This window comes from Calidris pugnax, unplaced genomic scaffold (assembly GCF_001431845.1).
Source record: "Calidris pugnax isolate Ruff unplaced genomic scaffold, ASM143184v1 scaffold19, whole genome shotgun sequence".
Lineage (NCBI taxonomy): Eukaryota > Metazoa > Chordata > Aves > Charadriiformes > Scolopacidae > Calidris > Calidris pugnax.
Window position 1 is genome coordinate 1,576,454 of NW_015090775.1, and position 15,274 is coordinate 1,591,727.

A 15,274-nucleotide genomic window follows, 5' to 3' on the forward strand; every position below is an offset into this window, starting at 1 on the left:
TAAATTTCCCCGTAGCAGCCCTAACAGTGCTGTGCTTTGTACTGGTAGGTGTTGCCAACACACTGGTGTTTTGGCTATTGCTGAGGGCATCAAGGCTGTTTCTCCAACATTGCCCCTCCAACCAGTAAGCAAGATCTTGGGAGGGGACACAGCCAGGACAACTGGCCCAAACTGACCAAAGGGATATTCCATACCATATGATGCCTACTCAGCAGTAAAAGCTAAGAGAAAGGAGAAGAAAGATGGAGGGAGAGGGGGTGAAGCACATCCTTTATTTACAACATTTGTCTTGCAGAGCAACCGCTGCACATACCGAAGCCCTGCTTCCTGGGAAGTGGCTGGATATCGCCTGCTGATGGGAAGTAGAGAAAAAAATCTTTTGTTTTTCTTTACTTCCATGTGCAGCCTTTGCTTTTGCTTTATTAAATTGTCTTTAGAGACCCAGCAGGTCTTTTTCCATCTTATTTTTTCCCCTCTCTGTCCACTGAGGAGGGGAGTGATAGAGTGGTTTGGTGGGCACCTGGTGTTCAGCCAAGGTCAACCCACCACAATGCATAAATCATATATAGAGTCATAGAACGCTTAGACTTGGAAGGGACTTTAAAGATCATCAAGTGCCAACCCCCTGCCATGGGCAGGGACACCTCCCACTAGACCAGGTTGCTCAAAGCCCCATCCAGCCTAAATCTGTGAACTTGAAGGTCCTGATAGGGTATTTCTCCATTTTTGTCTATACATTCTATGTTGGCAAGCATTCCATACAACTGCAGAACGTACAATTATGTTCTACTTTGAAAATGTGGTTCAAATTCAATTTGAGTTCTCTATTCGTATTTCACAAAAGACAAAAATCATATATGGTCTACAGGTATTAAGAAACAGTTCTGCACAGTACAAACTTGACTGATTTTTAAAAGTTACATCTATTTACACCAAGTCCAGCTTCCGTCTTCTGCTTTTTTTTGTATTAGCACATGTGCAGGTGAACCAGGAAGACCTTCTCAGCTGCATCTAACAGCAGCCTCTGAAGCATATGGATGTAATACCTCACATGGACCTAATTTCATGTGGCTTGCAAAGCCACAGCAGAGCCTTCCCATTAAGCTACAGGCAAAAGTAAAGAACAACATGACCTACTAGCACTAGCTATGCATAGAACGTAACCCAAGTTATGCCCAACTCAGGTTTGTTTTCACACTACATGAAAGTGAAATGTGCACTGTTAGTACCCCTCAGTAACTCCTCCTCAAAGGGAAACCACACGTTCACCCTCAGGCAGGACTGTCCTGACAGCTTCCCTTTGGTATAAGAGATTATTTTCTAGTGCAACATGAGCTCTAGCCTGGCTGGTTACTGAAGTCAGGTCCAGAGAGGTGATTCTGCCACTTTACTCTGCTCTGGTGAGACCTCACCTGGAGTATTGTGTGCAGGTCTGGAGCCCTCAATACAAGAAGGACATGGACCTGATGGAGAGGGTCCAGAGGAGGGCCACAAGGATGATCAAGGGGATGGAGCACCTCTGCTACAAGGACAGGCTGAAGGAACTGGGGTTGTTCAGCCTGGAGAAGAGGAGGCTCCGGGGAGACCTAATAGCAGCCTTCCAGTACCTGAAGGGAGCCTACAGGAAGGCTGGGGAGAACCTGTTTAGAAAGGCCTGTAGTGACAGGACGAGGGGAAATGGCTTCAAGCTGGAGGGGAACAGATTTAGATTGGAGATTAGAAGGGGGTTCTTTACTGTGAGGGTGGTGGAGCACTGGAACAGGTTGCCCAGGGAGGTGGTTGAGGCCCCATCCCTGGAGATATTCAAGGAGAGGCTCGACGAGGCCCTGGGCAACCTGGTCTAGTTGGGGGTGTCCCTGCTGACTGCGGGGAGGTCGGACTAGATGACCCTTGGAGGTCCCTTCCGGCCTGGGAAATTCTATGATTCTATGATTCTATGAAGTCAGGGCTATTGTTTGCTGTGTTCAACAAACATTTGGACCTCTTCTTGAATCCTCTTAATTTTTTCAGATGTTGTTCCTCTGCTGGCCTCTCAAATAAATTGTAACACAACAGTGGTGAAACCAGTTGATAAGCACATCCTAAAAATCGATCTGAAATGTAAAACTTCATAGCCAGGTCACTAATTTTAGTTTTGAGAGGAAGACCCATACAATCAAAGCTTCTTCTGCTTCAATCCCCTTTACCCTTGTGCATATATACATACAAACACATACACATATGAACACATATGAACACATACACACACACACTAGAATTCAGTGTTTCAGAAAGCACAGCTTTGGCTAGAGGCAAATCAACTTATATGAGAAAGCATAAGGACAAATTACTGACAGTATATTCAACAAAAATAATGGACATACTACCTCCTGATTTACGCAGTCACTGCAGAAAGTAAGCATCATGCACATATACAAGAATCAGATTTACAGAGACATTCAGGAAATCTGGGTTATTTAAATTGTGTTAAATCCTGGTATGGAGATATGGACACTGGCTTAGAATTTTTCCATTCAGCTCAATTAATTTCAGATATAAATTAAGTTAAAGTCATAAAAAGCCATTTTAATTTTGAATGAGTTTAATTAGGTTTAAACTAAACTATTTTAAAAGTTAATAAAGTTAATTAATGTAAAAGTATTTATAATGTTGTACAATTAATGTTCACAGATTCAAATAATTTTACATATTCCAAGACTGTGAATAACTTAAGTCTTTAATTGTAAATATTTCTTCACGCTTTATAAATACATCCAACTTCTGAGCATATTTTCAAGAAACTAACACATTTTTCTACAGGTCCAAAAATATTTGGTTCCTTGGTAATATTAAAAAAGCAGTATAATTGGTAGCAAAAAGCATAGAGAACACAACTTTATTGTGGATTGTGCCCCTCAGTCTGTTTCTTTGCTGCAGTTACTACTCTGGATTTCAATGCATTCTGCCATCAAATGTTGATGTTTGGTTTGTTCCCATAAAGCTCTCTGTATTCAGTGGTCATTTTTTGACTTGAGGAAAGGATGCATGTAGAATTCTTTGGCTTACTGATAATTAAAAATGTGTCTTCTGCATTGAATTTTAATTCTTGCTGACAATCAATGTGTACAGGTATTGAAAGGCTACTGACCCATAAAAGAACTTCTTATTCAAATCCCTTTCTCTCCATGATAACTGCATGCTCTCTTTTTCTCCGTAGGTTTACAGTATGCATAGCTTTGTTTCTCAGTTTACTGTTCTAAATATTTAGAAATCAGAAAAAAAAACTGTAGTAGGATTGAGATTTTTAAATCTGATTAAATGCTGAGTCTATGTTACCTGAAAAACTTCTTTTAAAAACTTAAGACTCTATTCGCTAGTAATTAACTGTAAGTAGTTAAATAAATTAATTCCTGAATAAATTAGCTGCTCATGGCTTGGATGCATGTACTCTTTGCTGGGTTAAAAACTGGCTGGATGGCCAGGCCCAAAGAGATGTGGTGAATGGAGTTAAATCCAGTTGGTGGCCATGCACCATGCACCAGTGCTCCCCAGGGCTCAGTATTAGGGCCAGTTCAGACATAGTGCTGAGGGACATGGTTTAGTGGTGGACTTATCAGTGCTAGGTTAATTGTTGGACTTGATGATCTTAAAGGTCTTTTCCAACCTAAACAATTCTAAGATTCTAATTCTTAAAGACAAAATAAAGAATATTCTCATTTGAGTAATATCTTTTACTTCATGTTCTGTAGGTTTCTAAAATCATAGCAGCATAGTTTATCTACAATGTTTTTTGAGATAAAATGCTTGATTGTTTTAAGTCATATAGAACTAGAGGTAATAAAGGACTTTGACATAGCAGATGTAGCCAATGTATAGTCAATCATTCTATGAAGTTGCCATTCTATGCTAGTTCCTGTCCTTCACCTGGAATTCATTGCCTTCAATGGTAGACTTTGCTTTGCTTTACTTTGCTCCTATCCAGTTTCAGTGCAGTCGTCTAATAAGGTATTGTCTCTCAGCAAGCAGGACAGTCATTATATCTAACTAAATCCTCATTCCAAAGCTACAGTCCCCAATGCTCTCCTCAGCTTTAGCTATTCTTGGTGCCTGAGCTTGGCAGGCATTTCCCTGTTTCACTGAACTTCATTAGGGCCTCCAGTTTTCCCATAGGACCAGAAATACCCCAGTGTGAGTATCCACCAGTATCCAGAAACTATAAGCAGTGTTCACTATCAGTGCTAGGTTAATTGTTGGACTTGATGATCTTAAAGGTCTTTTCCAACCTAAACAATTCTAAGATTCTAATTCTTAAAGACAAAATAAAGAATATTCTCATTTGAGTAATATTTTTTACTTCATGTTCTGTAGGTTTCTAAAATCATAGCAGCATACTTTATCCACAATGTTTTTTTGAGATAAAATGCTTGATTGTTTTAAGTCATATAGAACTAGAGGTAATAAAGGACTTTGACATAGCAGATGTAGCCAATGTATAGTCAATCATTCTATGAAGTTGCCATTCTATGCTAGTTCCTGTCCTTCACCTGGAATTCATTGCCTTCAATGGTAGACTTTGCTTTGCTTTACTTTGCTCCTATCCAGTTTCAGTGCAGTCGTCTAATAAGGTATTGTCTCTCAGCAAGCAGGACAGTCATTATATCTAACTAAATCCTCATTCCAAAGCTACAGTCCCCAATGCTCTCCTCAGCTTTAGCTATTCTTGGTGCCTGAGCTTGGCAGGCATTTCCCTGTTTCACTGAACTTCATTAGGGCCTCCAGTTTTCCCATAGGACCAGAAATACCCCAGTGTGAGTATCTGAAGTGAACTAGTATCCAGAAACTATAAGCAGTGTTCACTAAACTAAATGAGACATCAAATAAGCCTGCTTTACTTTGCTCCTATCCAGTTTCACTGCAGTCATCTAATAAGGTATTGTCTCTCAGCCAGCAGGACAGTCATTATATCTAACTAAATCCTTTGCTTTGCTTTACTTTGCTCCTATCCAGTTTCAGTGCAGTCGTCTAATAAGGTATTGTCTCTCAGCAAGCAGGACAGTCATTATATCTAACTAAATCCTCATTCCAAAACTACAGTCCCCAACGCTCTCCTCAGCTCTAGCTATTCTTGGTGCCTGAGCTTGGCAGGCATTTCCCTGTTTCACTGAACTTCATTAGGGCCTCCAGTTTTCCCATAGGACCAGAAATACCCCAGTGTGAGTATCCACCAGTATCCAGAAACTATAAGCAGTGTTCACTAAACTAAATGAGACATCAGTACTTAAGTCAGTCACTGTCCTTGATAACCGATGGAGAACCAGTCAACACAGTCAATAGCTCTTAAGGCAGATTCATCCTAAAGTAAGTATCTAAAATTGAATTGCACCTTAAAAATAACTACTTTTTCCATGGACCAAAACCAGAGTTTAGAGTTGCTACCTCATGTATTGACATTTACATTTACACTGACATCTAAAGTTACTGAGATAAACTTATTACCCTGTTTCTCCACATGAACCCACATGCCAGGCTTAGGTCTGGCAGATATTATCAGAGTAGACTGAACATTTATTAGCAGAACTAGGCATATGACAAAACACAGCCACCTTGCCTTTTTAAAAGTGGCTGAAGGAATAGGCCCATCTCCAGAACATCTTGCCCGTAAGTGGAAAACGATCATGAGGAAGGTCATAAATGTAGACATTTTAGTTAAAAACTGGAATCCTCTAACCTCTTGGCTATTATATCATGAACTGGCATCTCTGCCGTGTCAAATAAAATAAGGAAAATTTATTTACTTTTTGAAAGATTTGTTGCAGATGCCTGCCCAGAGGAGCAAATTCCAAGTACTAGATCACAAGATAATGATGGCCACAATCCCTGTACTTACTTCACTTTATTGTCTTGCTCTAGGAATCTCTCTGCTCAGTGTGAATAGTTTCTTAGATTGCCAATCTGAGATATCAATTTATTTCTAGTCACTATACTTTTTTTTTTTTAGATGGTGGATATTTTTTAGATGATGGATAGCAAGTGAGCTGTAACAAAAAGAGTCTATAAATCATACTTTGAAATATGAGGAAAGTCTTATGGTGGTTTTTCTGTTCAAATTACTGAAATCTTATAAACAATTCCTTTACAGTGTGGAGTGTATACCTATACTATTAGAATCCTGTTCCCTACATTTAAAGACCATAATATTTCGTGGTTTTAAGTCAGACAATGCAGGTAGATAACGTCACCTGTTCCATTTGCATCTTCTGTTTTCTAAAACCTTAAGTAACTGACACAACAACCTAATACCCAGCACATACTGAACGTTAGTGAGACATGAGACAAAGAACAGGAATAAGTCCAAGACACAGCCAAGCTGTGGAACTTACCTCTTAGTCAAGGAATCAAAGGCCTCTTCTGAGAGCAATTACTCCTATGGAAAAGCAGTGCAGAGAAAAGGATTTAAGAACAGATTCTAACCAGTTATCTTATTACATGTTTCACGTCGCAAATAAACTGTCCCACGCTTTAAGACAGTCTGTAGCTGTGTTTCTACAACCTGGCCATGATTTTCAGGCTCTTCCCAAAAATGATGCACAAGTGAGATTCTTTTTGCCTTCCAAGTGATAATTATGTAATCTCAATTTAGTCTAGCTAGTTTAAATGAAGTCTTGCTGTTTCTTCTCGTCTCACAGAAATTAAAATCCTTTTTCTGTGGTGACAGTGAAAATTGCCTATATATTGATCATCTTCATTGATTGTTTCAATTAATTTCTGTATGGACACTCTAGTTTTGCTGCCTTCCAAAGCAATCAAAAGGAAGATACTAAAATTATAATCATAGCATTGGCAGAAAGTCTCACTCGTTTCTTAGGTCCATAAACTAGTATGTCCTTTCTATGCCAGCTTAAATACACTCTCAGGCAGCTTTGTCATAATTAAGAGAACAATGTGGAATAATCTTGAAAGTTTATAAACTATACACACACAAAAGAATAATTAAAAAAAAGCCCCAAACTGAAAGATGCAGAGTGAAGTACTTTGCAGACAAACCCTTAAAACCAAAATGAGTTCGTAGTAAGATGCCAGGCTGAGGAAATACCAATGGGAGAGAGAAGGTGGGGATTTTAGGTGAGCTAAAAGAAATACAATTATTTATTTAAGATCTCAGAACTTTTAAGACACATTAATACTTTTTATTTGCTTTCTGATATCACATTAACATTCAGCTGAGTGTTACTTTCAAGAGCCCAAGGGTAGATGCTTAGATTTCTAACAAGAGTCTAGATTCTCAGGTATTTGATTCCACAAAGTAATGCTGTGAAAATATATAAGGTTTGCAATAAACTTTTGACTCACGTACAGCCTCTGATCGATAGCAGCACCTTTTTTCACACTGCCCAAGGACCATACTTCACTGTTTTCTGAAGCTGAACAGCTTGGTACACCTAGTAAGAGGTGTACTAAGGCAGGAGTGTTTCAGTCAACATGTTAAGATCTTAAGCTGTAGAGGCAGAATATATTCTCCAATGTGTGCAGTGTAAAAGATGATGTATGAATGTTAATGAAAAGAAGTAATGGGAATTGAAGAACATGATAGTATTCTGTCCAAATCACAGAATAACTAAGAGGCTTCAGCACAAAACCCCTCCTTCACTGAATAAGAACAGTCTTCCATGGCAGACCAGTATCCTGCCTCCAGAGTGGTAAGAGCCAAATGCTTCTGATAAATGCATGAAACCAATCCCAAAAGTCAAATTTCCTCCATCTGTTACAGGGTTTTTATTTCCCTTAAGTACAAAGGTTTAGATCTCCTGAAGTTTTTATGTTCTTCGTAACAATAGTAGCTATTTTTACTGTTCACATCAATGCTTAATCCTTTTAGTCCTCATTCCTAATCTGACATGCTACAGCACAGGTCCAACTGACAAGTGTACTGTGTAAGGAAGTACTCCTTAGATTTTTTAAAAAAGTAAACAGCTTTAATGTGTTAGTCAATTCAATACAACATCCCCCTGTTCTTGTATTACAACTGTAGTTAAGAGATGCCCTGACTTGATCTTTTCTACTTTCTTTTATAACTCCCTGTACATTATGATTTATCACCTTTCTAAGCCGCCTTAATTATTTTTTCCATCTAGCTTTTCCAGACATATATGTTTCTTGTCTCAGAGTCCCTGTGTGGCTGTTAAATCTCTCAGATATGATGAACCTAACCTGAAATACCATAATCAATTCTAGAACACTACTGATTTATTCCAGTGACATTATAACTTTTTGGGTACTAATTTTTACCAAATTTCCTTAGTGAAGATTTTCACAAAGATATTCACATATGGTAAATAGGTCATTTTCCCAGTTGATCACAATTAATTTAGCTTCATTGCTGAAGTTGTGCCAAATGTTCCCAGCAGTGTAAATGACATTGGTTTCATCAACAGTGAATTTTATCTGTCACGGTGTTACCAGCTCACCTAACTGCAGAAGAGATCTCAGAAGTTTCTGCCAGTCTTTTTTAGTCTCAGCATAAATTATTTCATCTCACCAGAAAAATCTGATTTCTCTATGTTACTGCTCATTTCCAAATTATAACATCAGACCTGGGATCTATCCTTGGAGAATCTAAGCTGTGACAACCTGAATGAAGGAGATTTTTAGGAGTTATGTGTGTGATTTTAAGTGTCTCGTTGAGATGTATAGTGAAATCCCTCATCCCATGAGAAAGAGACTGAAGAAAAATTGACTTAGTCTAAAACAAATGAGAGAGTAGCCACCCAACCACTGTCTGAACAATAGTAGCAGGGCACTTTTCATACAGAAGTCAAAGATGGTCTGCCTGAAGAAGAAAGACATTTTAAAAACTAGTGAAAAATTAAAGACACTCCTAAATTTTTAGCCAGCTGTGCCAATCTACATGTCTTCAAATGAATGCTTCCTTCTGCCGGTTTCACAGGGACATCAGGCTGAAAGGGACATTCTGAACCATCGGATTCATTCCCCTCCCCATCACAGACACTGCATCACATTAATCCCACCAGGTACCTATCATGCTGTATCTTAAAAATCGTTAGGTATTTTGTTCCTATTTCTCTCCTTAAAGAGCTGATCCACAAGCTGATTAGTCAGACAGGCAGGGACCTGTTTTAATTTTTAGTCTACATTTATTCATGACCAGTCTACTGTATTCATGTCATGTTTGAACTGCTGTCAATTACTGTCTTTGCTGGTATGTATCAAAAAACATTATTTATATGAAATATTTATACTATACAATATATATACTATATTCTATACATACAGTATAATATATATACACTATATATATTTAGAGACATAGACTCAGAATATGTTTGAAGATAAAATGAAAACAGAGTGGGGATATGTTTGTTATTAGGTTAAAAAACTCTTCTAATGTCCTGCAAAAAATGATTCTTCATTCCCCACGTCACTCTCTTAAGCCTTTTTTAAGTCAAATTCTTGAAAACATGGATGACCACAGCTGAACACAGCATCCCAGATGAAGCCTCTCCCAACTTGTACAAAATTGTACTCATACTTTTTTGTCAACACTAGAAATACCTCAGCTGTGTTACTATCACATTCATGACTTTTATGGTTGTGTCAAACTGACAGGATAGTGCCCTATCATTTAATTTTAACTGTTCATTTAACAGGCTTTAATATGTTAACAGTTAAAAAAAAATTCAAAAGAAATGTTACAGTTTAGGACAAAAATACAAGTAGCAGGTTTGCAAACAAAAGTAGGAACTATAGGACATACAAGCCCACCTTGGAATTCATTGTATTAGAAAAACATTAGGTAATCAGAAAATGGCTGCATGATAAAAATTTTAAAATGAAAAGAAAAAAAAAGGAAATCTTGCTTCCATCAACAAAGGTGAGAAAGTGAGTTTGCTCAGTCAATGAACAACAGAAAACAGACGCTTGTCTTACATAGGTTAAGATAATACAATATCAGACTACCTTACATAGATAACTTCAGATTAGCAACAAGATTATAGGAGTTCTGTTCTACAGATGATGCTCCTCTGACAGAATATCCATACTTTGTTTTTGAAATTCCTGTGTGCAGGTGCCCTGAAACCTTTGAAACATGAATAAACTAGGGGAGACTTCTTTCCTAATAGCCTAATCATCTGATAGCGTTCTTGAAGATAAAACTTCTGTATTTAAGATTTCATTCCTTTTTTTTTTTGATGAGAAAGGGTCTCATCCCTTTCATGTTACTGTCACACATAAATTCTACATGTCTTACCTATGTTAGCTGTACACTCTTCTTTCTTTGTTCATATTACCTATCCAAACTTTTAAATAAAACTCTTTCTCTCTACCATGCAAGGTTCCTCAGGGCAGGTCCACTGCTCTTTCTTGCTTCCCAGTTCACACCTGAAAATACTAGTCTCAGTTACCCCTCAGTCCCCCCAATGTCTCCCAGTTTCCAGTAGGAAACAGCATCAAGAGCCCCCTAAATGCAGGATTGCCCCTGCCTGGTTTTAAATGTTATTTACGTTCAGTCTGATATACTTCACCTGTTAGCAAATCATACGGTTTTATTATAAATCTTGCAACTATCACTGCTTTTCTGTAGAGGCCATTATCAAGCAGACAGCAAGAAGTTTTTAGGGGCTTTTTGGTTGCGGTTGGAGGAAAATTCAAGGTACACCTTTAAAAAAAAAATAAGAAAAAGAATCATTATTCTTTTTCAACTTTGACTCGTGACTTTCGAAGGCCCCCAGATGTGGGGCCCTCAGGGCACGGGTGGAACCGAACCCCCTCCACAGGCGTGGAACCGACCTTCGAGGGCTCACTGGCCCGGCGGCAAGCGGGCTCTAACGGCCACCGCCACCCTTCCATCGCCACCCCGGCCCCTCACTCGCCACCCACACAAATCGGGGTATTACTACAAACTCGGCGCCGCCGGCGACCCAGCCCTCCGCCCTGGCGGTACCCGTCCCCTTCGCCCGCCTTCCTTCCGCCACAGGCTCGCAGTGGAGAACCCCCTCGCCCGCTCCGGGCCTGCCGCAGCCCCCAGCCCTCACTCACCGGCCGCGGCCACGCCGCGCCGCCCGGGGGCGACCAGGCAGCAGCGGGCCCGCGCCGGTGTTGCGGCGGTTGCCAGGAGACGCCCGCGGCGCATGCGCTGAGGGGCGCGCGGGGCCGCGGGCGGGAAGGTGGGGCGGGCTGAGGGGAGCCGGGCGGGCTGAGGGGAGCCGGGCGGGCTGAGGGGAGCCGGGCGGGCTGAGGGGAGCCGGGCGGGCTGAGGGGAGCCGGGCGGGCTGAGGGGAGCCGGGCGGGCTGAGGGGAGCCGGGGCCCGCCGCCACCGCGCCTTCCCTACCCGGGCCTTTCCCCGTCGTCCCCGGGCAGAGGCTTCAAGTGCCTTCCTTTAATTCGAATTTCCAGAGCCCTTGGAGAGTGCTTTCACCTCCACACGTGTGTTCATCCATCTCTCCACGGCTTTATCCCATCTCCAAGGTGCTGGTAACCAACACATCTTAGAGGGAAGCATTAAGTCACTGGTGCTGGTGGGCTGGGATAGTGATGAAAAAAATAAATCAGTTATTTCTCAAAACTTAAAAAAAAACAACACAAAAAAAAGGCTACCTTCTCACCCAAAGAACACTCAGTATTTCTAAAATTTAACAGAAGTGCAAGTCTGTCTTGAAAGTTGCCAACCCCACGCCTTCCTTTTATTGTCTCTTGTTCCTGTTTCATCATAGAATCATGGAATGTTTTAGGTTGGAAGGGATCTTAAAGATCATCCCTAACGGCCACCGCCACCCTTCCATCGCCACCCCGGCCCCTCACTCGCCACCCACACAAATCGGGGTATTACTACAAACTCGGCGCCGCCGGCGACCCAGCCCTCCGCCCTGGCGGTACCCGTCCCCTTCGCCCGCCTTCCTTCCGCCACAGGCTCGCAGTGGAGAACCCCCTCGCCCGCTCCGGGCCTGCCGCAGCCCCCAGCCCTCACTCACCGGCCGCGGCCACGCCGCGCCGCCCGGGGGCGACCAGGCAGCAGCGGGCCCGCGCCGGTGTTGCGGCGGTTGCCAGGAGACGCCCGCGGCGCATGCGCTGAGGGGCGCGCGGGGCCGCGGGCGGGAAGGTGGGGCGGGCTGAGGGGAGCCGGGCGGGCTGAGGGGAGCCGGGCGGGCTGAGGGGAGCCGGGCGGGCTGAGGGGAGCCGGGCGGGCTGAGGGGAGCCGGGCGGGCTGAGGGGAGCCGGGGCCCGCCGCCACCGCGCCTTCCCTACCCGGGCCTTTCCCCGTCGTCCCCGGGCAGAGGCTTCAAGTGCCTTCCTTTAATTCGAATTTCCAGAGCCCTTGGAGAGTGCTTTCACCTCCACACGTGTGTTCATCCATCTCTCCACGGCTTTATCCCATCTCCAAGGTGCTGGTAACCAACACATCTTAGAGGGAAGCATTAAGTCACTGGTGCTGGTGGGCTGGGATAGTGATGAAAAAAATAAATCAGTTATTTCTCAAAACTTAAAAAAAAACACCACAAAAAAAAGGCTACCTTCTCACCCAAAGAACACTCAGTATTTCTAAAATTTAACAGAAGTGCAAGTCTGTCTTGAAAGTTGCCAACCCCACGCCTTCCTTTTATTGTCTCTTGTTCCTGTTTCATCATAGAATCATGGAATGTTTTAGGTTGGAAGGGATCTTAAAGATCATCCAATTCCAATCCCCCTGCCCTGGGCAGGGACACCTCCCACCAGACCAGGTTGCTCAAAGACCCATCCAGCCTGGCCTTGAACCCCTCCAGGGATGGGGCAGCCACAGCTTCTCTGGGCAACCTGTTCCAGAGTCTCACCACCCTCAGAGTGAAAAGTTTCTTCCTGATATCTAGTCTAAATCTACCCTCTTCCAGTTTAAAACCTTTATTCCTCATCCTGTCATAAACATGCCCCTCTCCAGAGTTCTTGTAGGCTCCATTTAGGTACTAGAAGGCCTTAATAAGGTTTCCCCAGAGCCTTCTCTTCTCTTCTGCCTGTCTTCACAGCAGAGTTGCCCCAGCCCTCTCATGATCTTCATGGCCCTCTTCTGGACCTGTTCCAACAGTTCTGTGTGGAGGGCTCCAGAGCTGGACACAGTGCTCCCATCCTGTCATAAACATGCCCCTCTCCAGAGTTCTTGTAGGCTCCATTTAGGTACTAGAAGGCCTTAATAAGGTTTCCCCAGAGCCTTCTCTTCTCTTCTGCCTGTCTTCACAGCAGAGTTGCCCCCCCTCGCCCGCTCCGGGCCTGCCGCAGCCCCCAGCCCTCACTCACCGGCCGCGGCCACGCCGCGCCGCCCGGGGGCGACCAGGCAGCAGCGGGCCCGCGCCGGTGTTGCGGCGGTTGCCAGGAGACGCCCCCCAACTCGCTGGCCATGCTTCTTTAAATGCATCCCAGGATATGGTTGCTTTTGGGGCTGCCACCACACATTGCTGGGTCGTGTTGAGCTTCTCATCAACTTGCTGGCCACGCTTCTTTAAATGCATCCCAAGATATGGTTGCTTTCGGGGCTGCCAGCACACATTGCTGGGTCATGTTGAGCTTCTCATCCACCAACACCCCCAAGTCCTCCTCAAGGCTGCTCTCAATCCGTTCTCTGTCCAGACTGTATTCGTGCTTGGGATTGCCATGACACAGGTGCAAGACCTTGCACTTGGCCTGGTTGAACATCAGGTGGTTTGTACAGGCCCACTTCTCAAGCCTGTCCAGGTGCCTCTGGATGGCATCCCTTCCCTCCAGTGTGTCAACCGTGCCACACAGCTTGATGTCGATGGTAAACTTTCTGAGGGTGCACTCAATCCCACTGTCCATGTCACCAACAAAGATATTAAACAGTACCGGTCCCAGTACCAAACCCTGAGGAACACCACTTGTCACTGCTTGCTGCTACATCGAGCCGTTCACCTCAACTCTTTGAGTGCGGCCATCCATCCAGTTCCTTAGAACCCTGAGGAACGCCACTTGTCACTGCTTGATGCTTAGACATCGAGCCGTTCACCTCAACTCTCTGAGTGCGGCCATCCATCCAGTTCCTTATCCAATGAGTGGTCCATCCATCAAATCCCTATCTATCCATTTTGGAGAGAAGGATATCATGGCAGACAATGTCAAATGCTTTGTTCAAGTCCAGGTGGATATGTCAGTTGCTCTGAATGAAGGTGAAGAGATGTTTCATTATCTCTTTTCGCTGCATTCGTGAAAAAAAAAAGCTGAAAAAGCCATCCGTTCTTGGGAGCAAACAGATAAAACAGTGAGATGACTCTGAAGAGGGCACAGGCAAATCTCTTCTGGAGCACCACCGGTTGTGGCCCCTCTGGTGAGACATTGGCACAGAGCTTTGTCAGAGGGCCAAAAGAGCCAACTACTTTCTGTTATCAGCTCTGGGTTGATGATGGAGAAAGGCATGCTGTACTGCTAGTTGTGCTATTCTCAGAAGAATAATTCATTGTAGTATTCTCTTTTGCCAGCCGGGGCTATTTTGGAAGAAATACGAAGCCAAATTCTAAAATCAAATAACATTCTCTGTCTTGAAATGCAGCTTAATTGCTATCAGTAACTGCAGAACTAACAGGAAGCAGGAAAATATAATCATTTTGGAGCCTCAAAGTCAGGTAATAATAGGTAAAGAAATTACAGCTGCTATCAACTATCTCCTGTGAGTCCTTTTTATCACAAATCTCATTGCCGTCTCCCCAGATTTCTTGTAATGCTGCACTGCAAGTAGAAATTTAGTTCTATTTTTACAAGTCATATCAATCTGTTGAGATCACAGCACAAACAGATCCCGGCCTTACTCTTTGGTAAAGGTGCACCATGGTAACAGAAGGGTTGGTGGGTCACTTTGAGGTGTGAGCAAGCCACATGCATGAAGGTGTCTCAGTCCACTTTTAACGTCACCAGTCCCATAGAAAATTTATGGAGATTTATAATCACCTTCATTGGAAAGCAGCTGCGACGACAAGTCAAGAACCATTTATACTGACCTGTATCTCAGCAGACAGGAGGAATCACACTGGACTTTTGACTGACAGATACTCCATGAAGTCTGGCTGATCTCTCATGTTTTTACAATGGTTAGAAGAAGCTCCCACTGGCAGGGGAGAAAGGGAAAAATTTTGCAGTAGCTTGGTAGAGGCAAGTCATCTGCTTCGCAAACTTCTTCATGGGCTTTTCTATCCCTAAACAGCCTTGGGCACTACAGTGTTGGGCAGGTGGTAGAAATATAACAAGAGATGAATGTAAACACTGAAAGGCAAAGATTTGCTTTTAACTCTGTGCTGAGTCTGG

General features: G+C 43.1%; 1 protein-coding gene across 1 annotated transcript in view; it reads right to left on the reverse strand.

The window, feature by feature from the left end:
* The window catches only part of ARMC3 (armadillo repeat containing 3), a 64,827-nt gene extending 54,191 nt beyond the window's left edge, over window positions 1-10,636 (reverse strand). The window contains exons 1-2 of the mRNA XM_014945879.1: window positions 10,521-10,636; window positions 6,360-6,403 (exon numbers count right to left, since the gene is read on the reverse strand). The gene's annotated coding sequence lies outside the window, so the exon portion shown is untranslated. The remainder of the gene's footprint in view (window positions 1-6,359; window positions 6,404-10,520) is intronic.
* Between the last annotated feature and the right edge of the window lie 4,638 nt (window positions 10,637-15,274).